Genomic DNA, 22132 nt, shown 5'->3' on the forward strand with positions numbered 1-22132 from the left:
GGGGGGGGGGGGGGGGGGGGGGGGGGGGGGGGGGGAATGCAGTTCTGCAGTTAACAGGACCAAGAAGCTTTGCTGCCTCACGGTGTGTAGGGCTTTTGCCTTATTTAAAAAAAAACAAAAAAAAACCAAAAAAAAAACCAAAAAAAAACCACAACACAAAACCAAAAAAACACCACCTTGGAATTTCCATATTCTAAAGAGGAAGAGGCTTCTTTTCGATATAATGGCGCCATTAACATCTATTAATAATGCAGACAGGGTAAGTAGCTGGAGTTGGAGCTCCCTGGGGGCCTCGTAAAACAGATGTGCACTATATCTTCCCGGATTTGATAGCTGCTGGGGTCGAGGGGGTCGCTGTGGTTCCCGTTTATTTCCTCTGGCAGCGGTTTTCTAATTTAAGCACCTCTGTCTCCTGGCTACAGTTGCCTGCTGTGATGTGGAGGGGGAGTTCGCGCATTGTCATGCCTGCTGCCGGAGAAAGGGGCACAAGCAGAGTGGCCCCTGCCTCGGCGCTGCCTGCCGGCTCTCGCCGCTGCCTCCTCAGATGGGTTTTCTGCTCAAGGTGGTGGAGCCAGGCTCTTGTCGATTATTTTTTTTCTCTTTTTGTTTGTTTTTGCAAAAGAAATCAAGGTAAGTGTTTCCTCCTCCTCGCAACTGCAGATATTTTAATGTTTTTTTTTTTTGCATGGGAAGGAAGAAATGTTTCAGCTTGCAAGAGCATGTAGTGTATCGCTTGAGGTGATAGCTAGCCCCCGGTGGGAAATGTAGTTGCCTTATCCCCTTTTTCAAGATTACAATTCTCAGTTTTAATTGAGCATATTCACGGTGCTGCCTCTGAATACGTAGAGTGCTGCATGTTCTTTCTATAGCTGTCTGCGTTTAACTCTGAGAGGGTGGGGTTTACCAGAAGGACTTAAAATATTTCATTTTTTATGCCATTTCTCAAATTGCAGGTTGCTCTGCAAAAGTCCTGATAAAATATTAGTGGTCGTAGCGTATGGCAAAGAGTCTTTATAATCAGTACTGTATCAGCTGTATTTGCATCTGTACAGGTTTAGGGCTGTTGCCTTCAGTCAAATTACGAGATGGGAGCATCTGTCCTTGTGTGCACTTGTATTGCAATAGCGTCTTGCTGTACGCCTTTAAATGTAGAGGTATGCACTTTTGCTAGCTTGTCACAGATGGGGGAGGGTGGAAATCCAGGTATTGGGTCTAGACCCTTTTCAGCTGCTTCCACCAGGTGCATATTGCAGTTAAAAGTTTAGAAACATGCAAAAGGGTAATGTAACTCTTGGAAAGGAACAGGCAGAACAGTTAGTTCTCCACCTCTTTTATTCTTCCATTACTATGTATGCAAATGATCATTAGTCTCTCACTGCGAGGAATACTGTATTATATAGGGAAGCATAATTCCTGCTGTATATCCTGTAGTAATACCCTCAGCTGAGAATCAGGTTGCATCTGTCTTTTCAAAAAGATAAAGATACGTCAGGTAGAAGGAAACAACAGAGGCATGAGCAGGGGTTTTTTTTTGAAGTGCTGCGTAAGCCAGTCTATGGGATTTTCTCAGGCAGCCTTCAGAACAGGGTGGATGGACCTTACTCTTCTCTAAATTCAATGAAAACTTAAAAATAAAATTTGCTTCTGACATCACATGCTTAAAAACCCTTACTGTTTCTTCCTTCTGTATACTGAGACTCTGTGTATTTGCTTGCCTGTCCTTGTGAATGTGCACTGACATACCAGGTGCTTCACTTGAAATGGTACTGTGCCATCGCTGCCAGACCTGTATCAAATTGGAGTGTGAATGGACGTGTTCATGACTTGGCTACCTGGCTTATTTTAGAAGCATAAGTATTTATAACATTTGTTCCTCAAATGTTTTCTTTCTCTAATAGTGTCAAAATCCAAAAGACAGAAATTAAATAATAAAAAAAAAACAACCTGTATATAAAACTTGGAGGGAAAAAAAAGACTTAAAAGCACTTCTTTTATATAAAATTGCTATTTTTCCCTCTTCTTAGATCCAGGATATACTTGCAGACAGCGGTCTTTTTTAATATATTGTTTGTTCCTTTTATCCTTCTGATAGAATTCCAGTGTAATACTAATATCTGTTAGACTTAAATGCACAGATTTTACACAACATCTAAATTAAATAATTGTGTGACTTTAAAATAAGTACATTTGCAAATAACTTTTAAAATAGTCATTTTTCTTGGGGAAAACTTGTTGTCTATTACTTCTGGCAATTTTGTTTGCTGAATAAAACAGAACATTTGCCCCCTCATTACAGAAGAGGTCAATAAGGCTCATAACTCACAGGTTCAGAAGAACAATAAAATACTGTGTGTACTTTTAATTAGATACTCGAATCAGTGTTTTTATTGATATTTAGCAAACTTATAGTCTGGTAAATTCTGTTCTGTATTTATACAGTATTTGTATCATTCAGCACTTATGAAATCAGTGCATGAAACTATGACTGCTGCTAGTGCTTAATGATGCCTTTTCTCCTGGCTCTGTAAAATAATCCCTTCAGATTTACTTGCAGACCTAAACATTAACTAGCATAACGAGAAACTAGCACTGAACTGTTTGTTTTGAGTTTACCTATTGCATGTTAAAACAAAACCAACAAGCCTGAAACCATTTTTTGTTGTTGTTTGTGGCAGCAGTTGCTTATTTGGGCCCCTTTTGGCTCATCAGTGACAAATTTTATATCTGAAATGCAGTTCAGATGTGTAATATTTGGTGGTTTAATATTTAATGACTGATCATCGTTGAGATTTATATATAATTCTTCTTTGCCCTGGTAAGAGTTTCTCTGTGAAATGAAGGCAGACTGTGTGGATTTTGAGATGTTGGTGTACATTTCAGGGTACATTTTCCCCTTATTTTCCTGTAAGGGGGAAATACACAGATAGAATCAGTAACAGGAAACGGTAATTTTAATGAGCTTTATACTATCAATGTCGTCTAGATGATCAAAATATTTTTTTTTAAAGATAAAACAATAAAAAAAGCTAGAAGCAAAATTGTTCACTTCGGGAACTTCGCTGAATATAAAAATACATTGCTAGAAGTCGGGCTTCCGCATTCTTTGGGAAACAAAGGAAAGATCCTCTTTCCTTTGTTAATGGTATTTATCATCTTTAACTCATTAGTTGCTGAAAGAGAGATGAAATGTTGGAGGGATTAGAGATGATCCATTGACAAAATTCACATAGGCTCTTTGAGGAATACTTGTGTTCTGGTATTTTGCAGATAAAATACACACAAAAATCCGTAAGCTGCAGGCATTGCTACTCCTTAATGCTCCTTTAAGAACACCAGATTTTTATCCTGTGTTGCTATCTATGTTTAATGCCTTCTAATTAAAGAATAACAACTGCAAGATTCCTTATTATCTGAACTTTGGGTGCGCCCCTGTGTAAAATGGAAATGCTTTGTGAGGCATCCATGAGAAGGGAACAAAGTAGAAGGTAATATGGGGCTTCTTTATATGACAAGCTGTAATTTGGACTCTTCTGAAAATATATCATTGTAATTTTGCCTGAGCAGTCTTAATTTTTTGAAACGTGAACCTTTTTTAAGTGACTGTCTGCAAAGTGGGATCAATTATGTGTTGACTTAGAGCAGTATATAAAAATATATATAAATACATAGATCTTTTTCTTCTTAAATTACCTCCCTTTTCCTTTTTATTTACATGTTGAGGGAAAATGATATGTCCAAAATGTGAGGAATATTTTTTTTCTTTAGCTAGGTGTAGCACTTTTGCATCACGCGTACTCTTTGCTTTTTCCAAGTCCATTGAGTTCCCCTCTAAATTAATTTTAGAGAATGGTTTTTCAGCGGATTCTTCATTACATCGTGTCTTGCTTACATAAGGTTTACAAACCCAGAAATAATTTGCCCAATTTTAAAAAAATTATTTCCATTAAATCGTATGTATGTGTTCCTTGACCTTTCTGTTAAGGGGAAAAAATTCTTCCTTCTAGTGACTCTCATGTTTTTGTGTGAGATCTTGCAAACCTCTAACCAGGATCCTGTTACTGTAGCTGCTTATGGTAACCTCCAGCATGTTGATGTGAGGGGAGGAGCAGAAATCTAACAGCTCACACTCCAGACACCCACGCTGATTGCAATAGAGGAAACTGTACAGCAGCAAAACAGAATAGTAAATATAGAGTAAGAAATTGTGAAAATGTGGCAAGTTATAATTACAAAGAGGGGACCTACACTGAGCTGAATACTTTTTTCCATATATGACACAAGTGAGATTATTTACATAAATTTGACGATTTTTCTACTGTATTGCATTTACTTTCTATAAATGTATGTTTCTGTGTCTCCTGATTTCTGATTGACTGACCTCAAAAGAAGGGCTCATTCTTCTCTGGATTGTGAATCTGGCTTCTCACTCTCAAGTCAGGACCAGGTACAAAAAGATCTAGCATTGGTGGCAAGAGCTGAAGAGCAGTAGTGATTCTCTGAGGATGTAACTTCACCCATTTTTCTCTTTTGTTTTAAGTCAGATAGATCTAGTTGTACATATATTTCTGTGTGGCTTTGTACATGTTGCAGAGTGGCTGTGAATGCACCCCAGAGAGAGACTACAGGGATTCAACATGCAGATACCAAGGATACACAGGGACAGTGCTGCCAGTACCCTTTTTGAGTTTTCTTGTGCAGGAATTTGAATTACGTCTCCCAGAATTTTCCATCAGGGAGGAGATTATTTGGATCGCAGAAGGATATAAATCAGTTATTTATCGAATGTGCCTGGAAAGACAGGAGGCTGCGTTTGTGTACAGAATAGGAGACAACTACTGATTAATTATGCTATAAACCACATGTAGCTTATAAATGTGCGCATGATAAATGTCTGTATCGTACGCCCTTTTCCATTTTATCCATGGACAACCCATTCATTTGTCCCCCTGAGGACTGCAGCAAATACTCCAAACACACACACACCTACACCCCCCTTTAAAATAAAATAAAACCTGCCAATGTAGTGGGGGTTTTTCTTTGCTGAAAGGGTGAATTTGCCCCTCTGCAGATCATGCCTGTTTATTGCTCATAAGAGATATGAGAGTGATTGGCATGTTGTAAGCGGGCTGACCTGAAGGAGGGGGAGACAGGGACCCCCCCCACTGGCTGTGGGGCACAGCCTTTGCCGCTGTGGGAGAGGTGAGCGCGGGGCTGTGCGTGGGAAGGGCCTGGGGACGATGCTTTGCTAGAGCCCCATGTCTCCATCACTTTCAAGGTCTCTGCTGTAATGGGAGGGGAAGCCCTGCCTTTTGGTGTTGAAGGAGTTAAGAAAATAGGACTTTTTAACAACTGGCCTTGCATGTCTGCATTTACTAAATTGTGTTGTATTGAAAGGCAAAATCACTTTCCTGACACTGTAGCTGCTTTGCTCTGACCTTCCCTCAAGGGCACCTGTTATCCTAAAGGTAGGGTTTTCTTCCTTCAGGAAAGAACATTGCTGTCCCTCCTTCCTGCTCATTTTATGCCCCAGCACTTAATTTCTGTGAGAATCAACAGATCTTCTTTGTGTGTTTAGACCATGAACACCGCATAGGGAGATTAAAATACTGTGCATGACAATTATGTGTACATGAAACTCTTCATTAGCCTCCGTACTGAAGAAAAGAGAAAATACATGTCACAGAAAAATTTCTGCCCAGTTTTGCTTCTGCAGCAGATGAGTGGGAGTACTGGAGTACCTCTTCTGACTCCGGAGCAGCAGCATGCAGGTTTTCACGCAAACCTCATCTCCAGCACTAGATGAACAGGGACCACAACATGTAACTGGGTGGTCCTGGCTGCATGGCCGAACCAGGAGCTGGGGTACTTCTTAAGGGAAGGAGGTATCTCTGGGCCTGAGCATCTCCATGCATCTGCATCGCTCTGTTCCTGACCCTTTGCTACCTCCAAAATCAAACAATAGAGCCTGATCCTTCATGAAACTATGGCCCCAGTGGAGGGTCTAGAAGTGCTCAGTGCGTGGTGAGAGGGGGCTCAAGTCATGAATTTGTGTTGAGTCACTGCCAAAAGCCATGCTACAAGCCCACCATGGCTGGCAAGGTGATACATCATTTTCTGCTTGAACAGCAGAGGGGTTTTTCTCAACATCTTACAAGCTCCTTGCTCTCTTGGAGTTGAACTTTGAACCATTTTAAATTCATAAAACATGTAGGAATATACAGAATTTTGTATCAAAAGTCAAATCCAAGAGCCTATTAAATACTACAAGTTAACTCCAAGTGACACTTCAGTGACATCAACTGTGACAACGGAAGTGACATTTCTGAATTGCCTTATTTTAGGGAGAATGTTGATCATGGCTTTTTCAATTGTCACTGTGGCATAATGCTCATAGACCAATGTATTTCTGGCAAGCGTGACGTGTCCCTCCTCTGTGGTTGCAGGGGTGTGGATGGTCAGACTTGCTGCTCCTCGGTGGGATTCCTGTGCGGACAATATGCAGCAATGGCATTTCTGTCAACAGAAACCCATGGATTTCTGTTAACTTATTTGGAATTAAAAGATTTTTTGAGAAATAGTTCTTGATTAGATATCAGTAATGTCTACCAAGGCAACAAAGAAGAAAAATAAGCAAGGGCTACAATAAAAGAGCATCAACAGTGCAGCATTCTTTCCTTTTTTCTCCTCAGCAGTGGACTACATGTTTTCAATTCTGGTGTAGCTTTCAAAGGATGAGTTTCAAGTACTTGGCAGCTAGAGAGGGGCACTTCTTGCCATTGTCTATATCCTTGGTCCCATGTAATTCTCTGATTCCCAGGCTACCAGCTGTAGATAGTGATCTTTTTTGCAAAGTGCTATGCAAGCATTTGCTAAGTGCCGCTTTAGATCTTGAAGGTTCTGTTAGATTTAGTAGTATAGGCCAGTGCTATTCTGTGAGCTTATGTCCTGGCAGCTTCATTCCCAGCAGTCTATGAAGGCAATGTCTAAAAGCGTCCCCGAATCAAGAGCTGGTGACTGTAGGCAATCTTTTTATTGAGGGAAAATTGTGTAGTTTTGATGAAACTCGTTCTCTTTTAATGATTTTCACTTACATTTATAATCATAATCAGAAGACAATAGATGCAGAATAATTCTAATTATGAAAGAGATGGTTTAACTAACTTCTCATCTTGGTAGATCACCATGATTGGGGTACCACTTCCCAAAAGATTCAAGGCAGAATTTCTGGTTTATTTGTTGTGTAGGAAGTGCAACACAGATTGTAGCTAAGCAGATGGAGCACTGTCATTGTCTCTTCTGACTGACTAGAAATAACCACATCCGCCGTTTTATTATTCTGTTCTCTTCACCTGCTAAGTCTTGGCTTTGAAGGCCCTTGAGATACAGGCTTGTACTTTCTCAGTCTGTTCCCTGGACAATGGAGCCTTGGTCAGTTTGGCTGATAAATTCTGCTGTAATATATGTCATAAGCCTGGGTAGGAACCTAATTAAATTGGCCTGTGCTTTGCTTTTGCTTCCCATCTTTCAATCATTGTTCCAGTATCTTCTACGTAACTTGGAGGAGTGCAGCTGTCTGTATAGAACCTGAACTGCAATACAACAGATATCCAGCTGCTTCCAGTGTACCCGACTGTAGGTGTGATAACTTACTTCATATCCAGAACTTACACATTTTCTTGATATATATTACACAAAAAGAACACACACACACACACAAATTATTTTTCCTATATATTCCTGCTGTATTTCCTTTCTAATAGGCTTGTTGAAATTAAGCTCGTAAGTCTCACTCCTAAAAATCAGAGATTGTTCCTTTCATGATTACATGATGTAAAACTATAAAAGGGATATTTACTACAGATTTGGTTTAATCCAATTACTTGTCTTTGAAAATGGGGTGTTTTTTTTGTACTTTATGGCTTTTGTGGTCTTAAATTCATGCATTGAACGTTGCCTGCTTCACTGCCACTGCTGATGGTAGTGTTTTTCTCTATAAACATTCCAAAGCTTCCTTATCCTTAGTGCTTTGGATATGACAGGATGAAATCGCAGGTGATTAACCAGGGCAGTATGTCTTGTTGCATGCCTATCCAGTGACACTACCTGCATTCATCTAATATGTTGTAGCTCTGTGGCTAATTATCAAAGAGTAATAGTCACGTTTAGACTACTTACGTGTGATGCGGAGTCTATTTATTGTTGTCGTGTGATCTTCCAGAAGACCATTTACTATGATAACTTTGTAATTTAAAAATTGTTTAATGGTTATGCTCAGGTGAAAAGGAGCAAATCGCCTATTCTATGTGTCCTACTTTATTTGAAATGTTTTTCTTGCCTAATCAGTGGATTTATTTCATGTTCTAATGTAAGGCTCTACAGTTTCTACCACAAAATTGTGAGGCTACATTATAAACGTTTATTAGAGGCTCAGATTACCTGTATTTTGGTGAATCTAGCTTTCCTTTCAGCTTGATAAAAGCTGATTGCTGTAAAGCTTGGAAATCATTACAGCTGGAAGGATTGTTGTTACCTGCTAATGCCTGGAAATCTGTTTGCTATCCTGAAGTCAAGGGAAATGTAGTTCAATACAAGAAGAACCAAAAATAGAAGTTTTTAACATGGTTTAACATTGTATTGGATCATTAGCCTTTAGTTTAGTTGTATGCTGTTAGGCAGACATGGTATGTTCATCACTTGAACTTCAATTTTCAAGGATTTTGCGTGCAGCTTTTTTCTGTGTGTTCCTAGCAAATATCATTAGATAACAGCAAAGTCCATGTGTGGGGTTGTCTGAGAAATAAGAGCACTTAGTAGTGACCACCAACCCAGAAGGCGGCTCTTGTGAATCTTGAGGACGTTTTTTGAGTTCCTGTTTTCAGGACTGGCCTGTGTTTGGATAATGAAAGACTGCTGTTGGCTGAGTGACTAACAAGTGTAAACCCTGTACTGTACGTCTGCTATCCAGTTGAAAAATCTGTTCCAAGCACTGCCACCAAGGATCCTGCTTAATTGTTTCTTTGGGGTTTTTTAAGTAAAAAGAAGAAATATAGGTCTGTCTTTAACATAACATGAAGAGAGGGAGAAGCATGTAGATTCATGGTCACAGGAACTGGAACATCTGTTAGGTGTTCAAATGAAGTGCTTCTCTGGTTATTTCCATTGATCAGGGCTCACAAAAGGTTTTCTGTTCCTGCTGTAGGTCTGTAAAACCTCTGACCATGCAGATGATCTCCTGAACGTATCTGGTCAGTTGTCCTGGTTTTGCTTATATCCGAGAAAATCCTGTAGGAAATAGCAGGCAAGCTGGGCTTTGCGGTCCTACCCTAATATTTCACTTGCTGAATAAAGCAAACCCTTAATTACAAACTCAGCCACATGAAAAAAATTGTTGAGGGCTGACATTTGTGCATGAATTAAATGTGTGATGCGTTTGTTGTGGAGGCATGAGGTTGTAATTAGGGTTTTATATGTTATTGTAAAAGGAGATTAATGTATAGTGTGTTTCCTTATCAGCGGGGAGCAGGAACCAGTTCCCTGTGACAGCGTGAAGCCGGTCCCCATCCCCGGACGTGTGCCATGCAGGCGTGGGCTTGAGGAACCCATTTAAAGGGTTTCCATTAAATAGAGTTTAAAAATACTGGAGAGACAGAGATTGGTAACATAGGAGTTGGGAGTGCTTTTTGAGCTTAATTCCAAGATTTCCTAATTTGCTAAAGTGGCAAAGTGCCCCCTGCCTGACCATGGCACGGTGCCTGGGTCCTTCAGCGGGCTGTCTCGGGGTACCTGGCACCACTTCAGAGAGGACCCCAGGCTGCTGTGGTAGCCCTGTTCTCCAAGGCTGTGAGTCGGTGGCGAGGGGTGGCAGCGGCGAGGTGGTCCAGCTGGCTCTTGGGACAGTTGGGCACACAGTGCTGCTCATGTTAAACATCAAGGAGCTGCACGGGAGTACAACTGGGCAACTTCTAGTAAAGTCCATCTGTATTTTTTTCTTCAGGGATCTGCTGTGGCTCCCAAGCTTTGCTGCTCTGCAGAGCTCACACAGAAATTCCTGTTTTAGCCCTAACCCATCACCAGCCAATTTTTCAAAACAATTTGCTTGTACAGCCATCTCTCCCTTCCCACACCTACGCAAAAGTCTTTTATTGTTTGCTTCTTGCTGCCTTCTTCCAGCTTCTCCCTATATAAACTGAGCTGCACAGTGGAGTAGGTTATGAAATCTTTCACAGACGGACAGCGTTGATGTTTTCCACATCTGTCCTCTATTGAGTCAAAATGATATTTTTAACTTCATCTGCAAATCTTGCTTTTTACGTCCAACACAATGGATGGGATAGGCCCAGCCCTCTCTATGGGCTCTCTGCTATTCTTTCTCTCCCTAGACGGGAAGCCCCATTTCCCCATCTTGTTGACATAATTTCAGGATTCTTTAAAGCCACCCACGTGCATAAGTGGTTTGCTGAGCCGTGCATAATGTGGTCACTTGAATGCTTCTGGAATGCATAGGTATCGTGTGAAGATAATGATCCATATAAATGCATTTCGTAGCAAGAGACTCATCTATAGATGGTGTGCATGTAGGTTGCCTTAAGCGTTGGAGCTGCTTTTACGTTTTGTTCCTCTCTCTGCTTGCTCAGCTTTAGATCCCTTTTTTCAGCTTTATATTCTTACAAAGGTTTTCTTTTGTTAGCTGCTTTAGAGATATTAATTGTGCTCACAGAAAGTCACAGTTAGGTGCGTATTTATCAAAAAACACTATGCTCTTCATCTAGAGGAAAATTGCAGATTGTTTTCTTTAGTGATTTGAGTGGTTGCTGCTCAGTGGTAGAAAAAAGTAGGACTGTGTTCCATACAATTTCTAAATTTTTTTTTTTTTTTTTTTTTGTTCCTGTTTGAGGAAGAATGTCAGGTTTTTCACACATGGTTCATCCTGGGTCTGCAGCCCTCCAGAAAAGTTGTTCTGTGCTTAAGGACTACAAAACCATAAAAGTATAGATTTCCAAAACTATTAATTAAAATCAGCTCAAAAATACATTTTTCCTTTTTTCTCAGTGAGACAACTGAGATAATTGACAATTTTAGGTGTTGGTTGGGGAAGGGTGGAACTTCCTTTTCCTGACCGTATGTATATAAGCATGGCTTGTCTTTGATGTGCCAGAACCTCATGGTCGAGTCATCCCCATGGCCCTCAGTCCTCTTACTCTGAGGTTTTGCGTCACCCTTCCTCCTGCTGCACAGCCCAGTCATTTCCTGCTGATGCTGTGAATCATGCCCTTTGGATGCCTGAAGCTGGAGAGCAATTTCTGCAATTATCATAAAAAGCAATATTGCCCTCACCGTGGCCATGTGGAGGCTGCTGTCTGATGTAAGGAGTCAGGTCTTGGATTTGAAAGAAATCAGATCTTTGCTTAATGGGGTGCATAGATACTACCAACATGGTCTTCTTAGGGTTTTTTGATGGTTAACGTGAGATAGGTCTATCTCAAACACATGTACAGTGTTTTCTTATGTTAGTCTCCATAATGAATTCCTGTGAAGCCTGGCTTGAATCGTGCCTTTAACCCTATTTGTTCATGGAGGCTTCAAGTTACTGCTGCATCTGTCTGCATATCCCACACCTCAGGTGATGAATGAAAACACCTTAGCTACAAGGCACGCTGATGGGTCATTAGATGTCATTAGTCTAGAAGTGTTTCATTTGAAGCATATTGCAAAAAATTCCCAAAATTAGACCAGTTCTTGGTTGGTAATCTATACCTTCTCTGACCTCATGTCAACAGGAGAGTGCAATGCCTTCTTATTTGTATGTTCTAAGAAAAATCTCACTACAGACATGTGAACTGGAGAGTAGGGCAAGATTTAAAATAATCTCTAGAAAATATTCCCTCAGTTAAAACCAAAATAAGGCAAATTGTAATTTTTGATCCGCATAATCTTGCCTTCATTTTGAAACAACACAGCCTATGAAACTAAACCTTGGTCACAAACTAACGCTTTCATAAATGTTTAAATTGAAAAAACACTATTAGCCTAAATATGCTCAGAAATGTGAGCAATAACTCAATTTAGGAAACCACATTAACATTATTAATCAAAATACTGAAGACAGACTGCTGACAACACTGATCTGTGTGCAGCATATTAGTGAAACAAGGAATAAGGCTTGTACTCTGAGATCATCTTCATACTGTAAAGCCAGGATGTATCCATCATGTCACTAAATGTCATTTATAATCCATTGTAGAATAAACTCCTGAGTTAACATTTTTGTACTGCAGGCTGCCAGAAAAAGAAAGAAAGCTTTTAAACACTGTTCATGACTTGAAAACGTTAATAATTTGGGATAAACATTAAAATACTGATAGAGCATTCCTATCAGAGTCTATGAATTGAGACGATGCACCCCAAGAGAGTCCCTGCAATACAGCAGATTATTGGGTTTATGAAAGAGTAAATAGACAAGCTTTTCTCAGAGTCAGATAGCCACAAAGGCATTCTTCCTGGGGCTGAAGTGGCATTGGCATGAAATCAGTTTGTAAATCACATTGTGCATCACAATGCTACCTCTAATTATTTTATGTATTCTAACTTCCAAATAATCTCTCCTCCAGAGCCCTCAAATACTGCCATACCTAGTCAAGCGAGACCTTTTCTTAATGGTTCAGCAACACTCACATGTGTAAAAGGAAAGCTGTGACAGAGTTTTGTGGCTCCTGAGCAGAAGGTTTTTATTCTACCCAGGAACATCGAGCTGACCCTGGCAGACCCTGGCTGCGTTAGTTCTGGTGCTGCAATGTCAAACTTTTAGCTGCTACTTGGAAATAAATGTAGCACTGGAAGAAGGTGCCTGCCAAAGAGTAGTGGCAGGATTTTGGTATCTTCTTTGGCTGAGGGGAGAGAGAAGCCATGCCAGCTTCTTCTGTCATGCTGTAAAGAGACTGAAGGGATAAGGATTTCATCACAAAACAAGCAGTCTTTGGCTTGTCTGCCAAGGTTGCCAGCAGTTTTAGGGGCAGAGGCACCCATTCCCTGCAAGAGCAGTAATCATCCTGCTGCATACGATGGGCTATCAAACAGCTGATGTGCACTGGTGACTTTTGGTTTCTAGCAAAGTACAAGAATTGCAAGAATTGTACCTTGCTAGGTAAAAGATGCAAAGTTGTCATCATACTTTTTATCTTTACCAGTTCTGTAGGACATTTCTTAATCTGTGTGAAAAGCAATAGCTATTTGTCTTCCTTCTGTCTTGTCCCGGTATATTTATTATATCATACCATGCTATATTTATGGCATCAAATGTGCTGTTCATTTTCATTTTGGTCTGTAGATTCAGAACAGAATTCCGTCTTTTTGGATTTGTTGCTAATTCCTTTAGTGAGCAAGCAAGACCACAAAATTCACAGTAAATGTTGTCAACGAGCATTTGAATGAAAACTTAAAATACTTGCCTTCAGAACACTTTTGGCACCCCAGTAAGACAGTCATTTGTTCAGATGTACAAAAATACTGCTTAAATTACTGACAGGCGGTGAAGTGCTTTAGTGAAGGATTCCTACCTGATTTAATCCCATTCACAGCAGTTTCTATGTGACGCTTGCAAAAGGACAAGCCCTGAAGTTAAGCAAGGTGTGCACAGAGAGGTATGTTTGCAAGTTCTGGCATTGGTATAGATGCTGGTGCTTGATACCTTTGTTTGACTACGTAGTTCTGCAGTGGCAGTGGACTTCCACAAACCAAAGGTGGGAAACGCACGGGATCTTCCAGGGTTTACCTTACCTGAGCAAGCAAAACCACACGAGCACAAAAAGCCTTGTGTGCTGGGCAGTGTTTGTATTACAGCCAGAATGTCTTCACAGGTTCAATTTTTTTTTTATGCACTAATTAAGGAAACATCTTTTTCATGAAGCAGATTTGGAGTCTGTGTCTGCTCCTGTAGAAGTTGGTATGGATTTTTCAGTTGACCTTGGGATGTGTCAGAAGAGATGAATATGTTGCAAAAGAGTAAGCTTGGATTTACAGGGGGAAATCCTGAAATGATCATTACCCCTTTTGGTGTAATATTAAGCCACAAGCAATAATTTATGGGAATTTTTAGCATTGTTGAAGAAATCCACAACAATACGAAGGTTGGCTGAAAGTATGCTACCTGGCTTTTTTGTAATATGTGTTAAGGTCCTACGTTTTTTAAACAGTATTACATTTGGATTGAAGTCCTACTTTGTAATAGGACAGATTTTTGAAAATGTGTTTCCACTTTACTTACATGCTGCTGAGCTAGGATTCAATGTCCCCGTTTACAGCTGGCTTCATCAGTGTTGCTTAGGTCAGAGCCCAGGCATGTGGGCCCCACGTTACCTAGCCGTGACATCATTTTCAATTGCAAAAGAAATACAGAATCTGAAATGGAAGAGGAGTGAAAGGGACTGCAGGCTCTAGTCTATAATTGGGAATCTTTACTTTCATTAAAAAATGTCTTAGCAGAAGCTTTGTTGTTCATCTTTCCATATAAGTGGATATATTCTCATTGTCTGCTGTTAAGAGGAATATTTTTAACAGCTATGCAAAGGTCCTTGGGGTACATGTGTGTAATAATAATTTTTTGCTTTTAAAGGAAATCATCTGTAAATCCCATTAGTTATCATTTTTCAATTTTCATCTTTCTAAGCATGATTTAACTTCAAGTGTTGCAGTTCTTAAATCTAATTAAAGAATCGCCTTTATTTCCCATCAGAAAGTCAACCTACTGTAGATTGTTTGATTGAACATTGGAGATGAACAAATTAAAGTCTGTACCCATTCTGGTATGAAAGAGCTACACGGACATTCCCCAGGTGTAGAGCAGGGCTGAACTGGCTGCCCTCCCTGTGGGAGGTACAGACCTGATCTCATACTAGTGAGGCTACGGGAGGAGCCAGTGGGACCACCAGCAGGTGGATGAGGAGGCACATTTTCATCCAGCGCCTCTCCTGATGCCTTCCTGGGAAGTGATCCCTGCCAAGGGGAGAGGGCTGTGAAAGCAGCCTTAACTCTGCCCCTTCGGCCCCAGTCCTGGCGGGCAGTGGTGGTCCCTCTCCCCGTCAGCACGCTGTGTGGCCTTCCCCTCCCCCTGCTGCTGCAGCCCTGCTTTGTGCTCTGCAATATCCGATAGCAGCATCCATGGAAACCACCACTGACAGCGTCTTGCAAAAGAATTTGTTAATTAAAAGATGTTTAAAATTACAATAAAGTTGCTATCTTAAATCCAACAGGAATATTGCAAACAGTATCCCATTCTGCCATCAGTCTCCAAAGCTGAAATGCAGTTGGGGATGAAGTGCCCCTTTGCACCTAGTTCTCATCTTCTGTTATCTTAGCACACAATCAGAAGGCATGTATTAGGAGTTGCAGTGGTGAGGGCTTGACCCAATCCTATGACCGCCCATAAATTCTGTTATCTGTCCCCCGATTGAGCAGAGGGCAAGGTAGTGTGGGGTTTCGTCCCCATCCTTGGTAGAGAAGCCTCTGCAGTGGAGCCATTCCCAAGAGCACGGAGAAGGTAAGAGGGGGCAAGCAAGAAGGGAAAGAGTTAAGATCAAACAAATGTCTTGCAGACTGAAAGGAAATAAAAAGCTAAAATGTCGTCAGAAATGTATGGGTGATTGAGCTGAGGAAACGTTAAGTGTGCTCAGTCTGAGGAGGTCTCGGGGGAAGTAACTGAAATCGTCTTTGTGTTCAAGGCCTGGATCTGTGCTACTTGTGAAACTGAAGATCATTTGCTGCCTTTGCATGAAGGAATCACATGGTGCAGGAGGGTTGTGAACCTGAGAAGTCAGCAGTCTTTGCTAAAAAAGCTCTAAGTGTCACTTTACCAGCACCTAGACATTATTCTTTAAGAAAAGATGATGTTCTTGCTACATGGAACAGCAGGGAAAAGTAGAAGCCAGTAAGGGATGTTCTTTGGGGTAGAAGAGTTGATGCAGTTTTAATGTCTGCCTCTGGCTGACCGCTTCCCTTGGGCAATTAAAGGTGGCAGCCGTAAGGTTATGGAAGAGCCTGGGAGCAGATGGGCAGAAGTATCAGCAAGGCAGCACTTCTGCAAGAGCTCGCTTCCAGCAGGGTCCATGAGATGCGAGACTCCACGTAAACTCTGAGGAAGGGGTGTTTGGTGTTCTTGTGGACACACAAACAGATGAGTTCGACCCCTGCTGTTTCAAGACTTCTTTACTAATATTTTTTGGCAGTTTTCCCTTTCCATCAATGAGTAGGCTGTGAGTAGTTCTAACCTAAAGTATCTCTGGTAGCTGATACTCAGGCTGGAAGGATTAAATGTGTGACATGCAGAACGGGGAGAATTAATTTATTGGTGTTTTCTGTTCAGCAGGAAAGGACAAACACCCCAGGCATTGAAAATTGCGTTTTTCTTTTTATATTAGTTACCCATATAAAAGAGTGTAAAATAAAAGCTGTATTTAAACTTTTCCAAGGAAAATATTAACTTACTCTAAGGCCAAAATTTCTCAAATTCTTATCCCTGTTATTTCATTCTAATTCTTATCACAAATCAATCTTTTCTCCCAGCAGAAATAATTGGTTCCGGCTAATAACAAATCCTCGTCTCGATTTCATTGGCTTGTATCTTGGGCGACGCAAGAAACATTCTGTAATGGCTCAAAATATCCCTACTGGATAATGTAAGTAGACCACCAAATTAATCCAATTAAATTTTTTAACCTTTCAAAGTTAAAACCCAAGGATTTAGACACTGCCCACAAAGAGAACTAAACATGATCAGATCTTTTTACTGTATCTCATTTTTGCATGTTGATATACACTTACATGAAAATGCAGTTATCTCTATTGGTTATTTTTGTTTACAAGTGTCAATAAATATTAATTTTACAGTTAAAGTGAATGTATTAAAATGGAGACCCACATCCCAGCTACATACCTGCAGTTAAACAGTATTAGCCCTCTGTGTGTTGAGGATTCAAACCAGTCGATTTGTAATTTGTTTCCTAACGTCCAGGAGGAACAAAAATGAACTGTGCAGAGAAAGAAAAAGAACAGAAATTGTATTGGCCTGTCTTGCTGAGTAAAGTGATGGTTAAAGAGTAATTCTGTGAACAGCATAACTTTATTGCGGAATGAAACAACATGCTCAGAAAATGGCTGCTGTCTCTCTGGCATGGTTGTTTCCACATCTGACACCTACCAGTGCCGCTCACAAGGGCGCTGATGGCAGCTGAAAGTTGCAGTAAGAGGAAGGAAAATAATTTCAGGCTGATTCATTTCAAGAAATGAACCAAATCCCTGGATCCTCTGACAATGGCATGTAAAAAAGTGTGTGTGTTTCTCCTTTGTTAGCAATGTGAGGTAGAAATACACAGGTTTCTTCACACCTTTTCCCCTGTCTTTTACTTGACGGGGTTGGCAAGTGGAGAAAGGTGACAGGGGGCTCTGTACCAATGCCCCATCTCATTTCAACTAGTGCCTACTGCAGGTGTGGGAGCCTCTTGTCTTCTTCCCTATGAAAATGAGGCTCTCAATCCATAGCAAAACATTCCCCAAAAGTATGAAAACTGTGTGTGTTTGTATCAAGTCCAGCTGTATGTTGATTTGACCTGATTTTATCAAACCAAGCAAGAGTTTTTGAAGATTCTGATATTTCACGTTATTCAAGTCCCATTCAGCAATGCTGTTTCAGGTAGGAGGTAAAACAGAACTATTTTGCTACAGGCTCAGACCAGAGGGACACTCCTTCAGCACTGTGGCCTGAAGAGTGGTTTGCTTTCTAAAGTTACTGTAAAAGTCAGAAGCCATCATGCAAGTCAGAAGCCATCAAGGTTGTGTTTTAGCAAGAGCCATTCCTAACTCCTCTGCAGAGCTTCTGCCTCAAGCAGAGGCCAAATCACGTAGGTCTCTCATTTTGTGGTTCCTGGGGAGATGCTAGGCTGTTTGCTGGGGAGTGGTTGCTTTGTTGTGAGCATTTGCTGGGTTGTTTCAAATCAGCAACTGGGGGTCAGGTTTGGGGGCCGGGCTGCTCATTTGTCTCCCAGCTGTGCTTGCTGTGGCCGCCAAGGACGGAGCGAGAAGCTGATGGTTAAAGGCGGAGCTAAGCACTCCTTCAGAGCTGTCCCTGTGAGTGAGGTGGCCCTACCACAGTCCGTCAGCAGCTATCAGTGCTCAATTTTCGCTGTGCACTGTGCTGTCATGCAAGGTGCAGTTCCACGGGGCAAGTGAGAAGGGTGGCGTTTAAGCTGCCCAAGCAGGGGATGACACCTAAGGGGTGTGTCTTCTGTATTTTGAAAGTTATAAAGTGTCACAGACTAGATGCAAGTCAACAATGATGTACTTTTCCAAGAAGATGACTTGCTGGGTGTGAACTGTGTTGTGCGTGCAACGCATGAATTAGTCCTTTTGAGGTAGCTGGCATGAGTAAGGACTCAGCTGGAGTATTTGTGTGTCTGCTTTGGGGCACAACCCTTCCAGAAAAATATAAGGAAGGGCAAAGACTAACAACAAGAACGACAAGGAATTTAGAAAATAGGATGTAGGACAGCAAGTTGAAATAACGTAAGCTGTCCTTGAGTCTCTTGGCTAGGCTGTGCAACTCTGGAAGGTCTAAGAGCCTGCTGGAGAGAGGTGGTGCCTGTGGTCTGTCTTCTGTGAGCTGGATAAAGAGGAGTAAGTTGCAGCAAGGAAAATGTAGGTTAGATTTAAAAAAAAAAAACACCTGTGCAGCAGAGAAGGGAGAGAAGCACCAGAGAGTCTTCTTGCAGCGGTCCTGGGGTCTCCAGTGCCAGGTGGGGTTCGAGAAGAGTTGAATAAATGCTGGTCAGGAGGGCTCTAGGTCACCAGTACTGCTGACAGGAGATGAGTGGGGGTGCTCCTCATGGTCTCGGAGCCATGTGGTTCTGTCGTTCTTTATTTTTATGATAGTTAATTTTGAAACATTATCACTGCAGATGTGAAGAGCGGGAACATGCCTATGTCTGGCAACTGATCGGCATGGGGCGTGTGCGGGGATGGAGGTGGGTGATGTGTGAAGGTAGCTCCCCTAATCTCCTCGCCCCACCCTAGCAATTGCAGATCACTGCGTTAGTGAGGAGCTCTACTTCTCTTGAAGATACCGTCTTTTTTGCATGTTAATAATTTCTTCATTTTTTCCCAATGCTTTCGATTTGGGGATTCGTACTGGTGGCTAAGTAGTATTTTTGTATCACTGCATAGAAATAATATCAGCACATCTTCCAGCCTGGATTCTGCATTGCCTCGTTGGGTTTCTTTGTCATGTGTCAGGTCACTAACATCACTTCAGTAGGGTTTTATAATTGCATTTAATATGTCACTTACTATGCACGCCTCATCTGATTTCTATGGTACTAATGAGATAATTTATCTTTGCTGCGTTGCACAGTCAGTTGTGTGTTGATAACGCATTTAATTTTACTGAGTTACAAAATCTTGGCTGATTTTAGAGAAGGGTCAGAACCAAGATAATTTTGTATTTTAAAATACTTATCAACTCCAAACCTTTAATGTTAGTTTTCTCTTTGTCTTTTCAGCTAGGGCAACTCCATCCTGAATTTTATTCAGAGAATTCATAAAATTTCTGTCATTTGAGTGATAAAGGAACCAAAATGAGAAGGTCTGTGCTAATGTTTATTAGCTGTTTAGGGCTCATTTTGGGGAGGGAAAGATGGTGGGGGGGCAGAGATAGCTTTCCAGTATCCGAGTTATCAAAACAGTAAGCCTTCTTACCTTGCAGCAATAAAAGCCCAACGAACAAATTAGTGGGTGGGGGGAATATCTTCCATTACTTCTTTTCTTCTTCTTTTTTTTTTTTTTTTTTTTTTTTTTTACAAGAACCTCTGGAGCTGTGTTCTGTCATTTTAGCTTGAGCAAGGCCTGTCACTTGTAGGAGTAGTTTTAGTTTTTAGCCACTTTCAAGTACCGTATTTCACTCCTGTACAACAGTTTTCTTGCAGAATTAATTGCTCTTTTATTTTACAGTGACCTTGACTGTGTTTCATATCTGAAGTAAAACGACATTTGAGTTTTCTAATTTAGAAGCACAAAAGAGGTTGAAAGAGACAGCAGTTAGTACCTGATTCGCATGCCGAAAAAAGGTGCTTGTGTTAAATTATAGGCTGCTGAAGCTGGGACCAAAGATAACATTATTAGACTTTTGAAATAAATATGATTAATGGGACAACAGGGCTATCATTTGGGCCACCTCTTGTGTATATACCGTATTTATTTTCATGAGTAGAATTTCATCATTTAAATCAAGTATGTGCGTGCATCTGGTTTTTTTTAACCTCTCTCGTTTCCCCCTCATTTGGAAGTTTAAATTGTCTAAAAATGTTCTTGTTTTCTGAAGTCCACTCTGGCAGAATTTTTGGAAAAGGAAGACTCTCCCCTTGTGTATTGTCTCTTCCTCTGGTTAAGATCTATGAGATTTAGGAGAATAAAAAGTTATTCTTTGTAATGGAAAAAAAACTGTCCTGAGATGTGAAGAGAGTAGTCAATGGGAGAGAGCTGCCATTTTTTTAAGGCTTTGAAAAGACAGGATAAAGTGAGGGCTCTGGCTCGTGCTGAGCTCGCTGGGAACAGCTGCCATGCAGGATTCCTCCTGAAAACCTTGTCCAAACAAATCATCATTTAAATATAGAATTGTTGCTTTACCAAAGCCTCAGTCTTGCAAGATCTTTCACGTCGGTGCTTGAGATGAATGTATTGTAGCGTGGAAGCCTACAATACATCTTTCAGTAGTCTTTTAACCTCTGTTTGGTACGAGGAGAATCAAAGCATAGGGGCAACGCTCAGCTTGTGCTCACTTGCGTTTCATAATGCCTTGGGTTTTGTGAAGCCTGTAAAGAAATTTGGAGTCCAGCAATGATGCTTCCCCCTGCATTGCCTCTCCAAGTATGGATACAGATTGTATAAATTTCCCACTATTTTTAAGACTGAGATAAAGGAGATAATACCCTTTCACAAAACCAAACAGGTTTTTTTAACCTTTTAAAAGCACAGACATGGTAGATACTGGGTGGACAGTGGCATCAGCATGATGGATTGGCACAATTCCCATGCCTCCCATGGGGTCAACAGAAGCGTGCATTATTCTGACATGCTGGGTTGTTGTGGGTTTTTTTTTTTTTGGGGGGGGGGGGGGAATCTTTCAGATCCTTAAATCATCTTTTGTGAGCAAAGATCAGAAAATGTTATTCCAGCAGCCAAGCTAGACCTATCAGCTTCCCCCCCCCCTTAAAACACAGCAGTGTACTTTGTTCTCCACTTCCTTGCCTTGACTTTACCCTGCAGGACAGAGCGCTGTGGCTTCATTGTGTATCTCTTGTTTTGCACCAGCCTCCATCATATTTGTGTTTTGAAAATCAGTGTGTCTTTCAACTCCCCCCTGGGAAACAGCTGATTTCTTTGTTTTGACAAACAGAATAAGCACATTTTTTGAATACCAGTATGACCTGATATGCTAAGAGTTTTTGCTCATGCTTATGTCTCTGACCAAGATGTTAATTGCCATCTCAGAAGCCGAAAGTCTGTTGAAATGGCAAAAAATGAGATATTTGGCGTATCTGAAAGATGAAATATTAATGTTTTTTTCCCTAAGGGCCTGAAAAACCCTTAACTGTTACCAAGATTAAATATTTTGAAAAGTGTCCTAATATTTAACAAATTACCAAAAGCATTTAGGGTACCTTTTCCTGTTGGTGAAAAAAATACTTTTTAAGCCTGTGGATCCAAAATATTTTCTGCTTGTAGCCCTACCTGAAGAGCTGGTAATCAAGCACGGCCTGAGTTCCAGCAAAAGTATGAGACGAAAGGACAAGGATGTGGACATCTACCCTGCTTGTGGTCCCTCTCTGAACAGCTGTGACTGCTGCCTTTGGGAGTCAGGGTTTTACAGGGAGCAGGGGCAAAGGCTGTTGCTCTCAGATAACATGCAACATGTTCTTCGTGTTTGTAAAACTCACTAGCGTTTTACTAAAACCGCTTTACTCCAGGCCCTGGTGCCCAGTGCCATTTCACCAACCAGTCAGCACAGCTGTTTGCTCACCAAACAGGTTTTTGCTGAGGTGGTATGTCAGCTCTAAACCCCTGAATATCAGTCCCTTTTCCAGCCCTTCTTGTG

General features: G+C 41.0%; 1 long non-coding RNA gene across 2 annotated transcripts in view; it reads left to right on the plus strand.

The window, feature by feature from the left end:
* The window catches only part of LOC113477391, a 65821-nt gene that overhangs the window by 12482 nt on the left and 31207 nt on the right, over positions 1–22132 (plus strand). For both annotated transcript variants that reach the window (XR_003397888.1, XR_003397889.1), the window contains exon 2: positions 16558–16667. This is a non-coding gene — a long non-coding RNA (uncharacterized LOC113477391). The remainder of the gene's footprint in view (positions 1–16557; positions 16668–22132) is intronic.

This window comes from Athene cunicularia (genome assembly GCF_003259725.1).
Source record: "Athene cunicularia isolate RWA chromosome 2 unlocalized genomic scaffold, athCun1 chr2_part1, whole genome shotgun sequence".
NCBI classification, from domain to species: Eukaryota; Metazoa; Chordata; class Aves; order Strigiformes; family Strigidae; genus Athene; species Athene cunicularia.